This window comes from Lactuca serriola, chromosome 2 (assembly GCF_051521515.1).
Source record: "Lactuca serriola cultivar US96UC23 chromosome 2, Lser_US96UC23_V15, whole genome shotgun sequence".
Classification (NCBI taxonomy): Eukaryota; Viridiplantae; Streptophyta; class Magnoliopsida; order Asterales; family Asteraceae; genus Lactuca; species Lactuca serriola.
The window spans coordinates 80,762,330-80,764,479 of NC_136409.1; positions in this window are offsets into that span (position 1 = coordinate 80,762,330).

The following is a 2,150-nucleotide window of genomic DNA, read 5'->3' on the forward strand; positions in this document are numbered from 1 at the left end:
CAGGAAGCAAATACAATTTATACAAATATTTGATAATATAAGGATGAAATTTTTAATTACAAAAATCAACAATATATAAGGACCAAAATAGTCATTTTTTATTTGTAATTTAGACCAAATGTAACATCTTTAAAAATCTTAGAAAATTAATTGTACGTGAATTTAGTGTAAAAGGGAAAAATGGTCAAAATATTTGTAACTTGGATTTAGGTGATATATGTTCAAAATGATATTTGAAACTGTTAGAATAATTGTTGGATTTTGGTTTGGATCAGTTGTTGTGTAATATGAATTTACATGGGATGAAGATGTGTTTTTAGTTAAGCACAAAAACTATAGCCCAAGGTACGTTATGTGTAAGTTGGATTTACGAAATGCGTAGAGATCTTTTGACAAACAATGTTGTACGTTGCAAAATGTGATGCGTTTGAATGTACAACGTTGAGTAAGAGTAAGAACGTGGCACATGCACAAGGGACTAACACATCGCAACTTAAAACTATAACACCCGATTTCAAGTATAATTTCAATACTAATATTTTGGGAATTCTTGATGGCCATGACGTGGTAGAGGGATCTCCACGACGCGTCATTCCTGCATGCAATGCGCATCTCATTAAGTCACCACGATGTGGTCATGCAATGACGAGAACATAGTGGAGGCAGAATGTTGAACTTTAATTTTTCGGACTTAAGGCCCTATATAAAGGAAGTGATGACTAGGGTTTCCTCCACCCTCAACCTTCATCATCTCCAAAGAACCCTTGATCAAATCCTAGCCCCCCTTGCAAGTTTTGAGTTCATCTTTGGTGTTTTTGTGATCTTGGAAGGAAGAAAAATGAGTCTCTAGTGCAAGAATCCAACAAACAAGCCACCTCCATCATTTTGTGCACCTTCTAGACTATTTGTAATACCTCAAGTTCCCATCTTGGTGATTCCTTTCTTGTAGATCTAGCTTCCTTAACACGTTTTGGTCCATAAATGAAGTTTGAATGATGAAATGAAATAAAGTTTGCAACTTTATGGCTCACTTAGGTTCTTTGAGACCAATATCTTCTAAGTCTAGAAGTTGGATGAGATTTGTAAGCTTTGCATGAGTTTTAGGTCAAGTTCTTACCATTTGATCTAGCTTGAGTGAAGGACATGCATGGGACATGCATTTCCTTAAAGTATAGATTTTTATGAGCTTTTGGAGTCCCTATAAGCTTTCTATAAAGTTGGAACGAAAGGCTTAACGGATTAATGGCTTAATCTGTTAAGCTATTTGGAAGAAGTAACCACGGCGAAACATGGTGCTCGCCATGACGTGGTAAGCATAGTTTGCGCGGCAGATTTAGCATTTAACTAGCACAACGTGGCCATAGGTTGGCCATGCCATGGTGTTCTCCTGAGTTGAATTTTTGATCAGGGTGACTTTTGGTCAATAGGCTAGTTTTAGAGTGTATACTAAGGCTTGGTCTTAGGTGTGTCGATAGGTGGATTATAGCATCGGTTTCACAATTGTTCAAATTGTGATATACCCGATCTGAGTGTAAAGTGAGTCTTCTCACTATACTATGTATGTTGCTAGACTGTTTTTTGTGACTTTAGCATGAAAGACCATGGGAGGACCATGTCACTTGTATGATATGTCGCACCTTCCCCAGCCGTTACCGGAAATGCTGAGTGGTGACGATATTTACATAAATGATCCAAATCATAGAGCACAAACCATAACTATCTTTTTCTAAACGAAATCTATTACAAGGAATTAAACGAAACCTATCTATATTCAAGTTGATTATCCTTGCCTTGATCCTTACTCCATCATAGGAATACATGCGGTTTTAAAAACGTCAACTTGATGTTGGTGAGCCCACAAGTTTGAGATAAACAAATAATAAACTATTTTTGAAAACTTTTTAGGAATTTTTATGATGATTATGATCATTTTACTTCTATTCCTTATTTCATATGCTTATTATATTACCTCTTTCAAAATTTCCTTTTATTTGGTAACTTAATCCTATCTTATTATCTTTGTAGGATACTTTGTCGCTCTTATCTTATTATCTTTTTAGGATATTCTACTAATCCTAACTTATCATTTCTATAGGATACTTTACCAATCCTATCTTATTATCTCTGTGTTTTAGGACATTCTATTAATC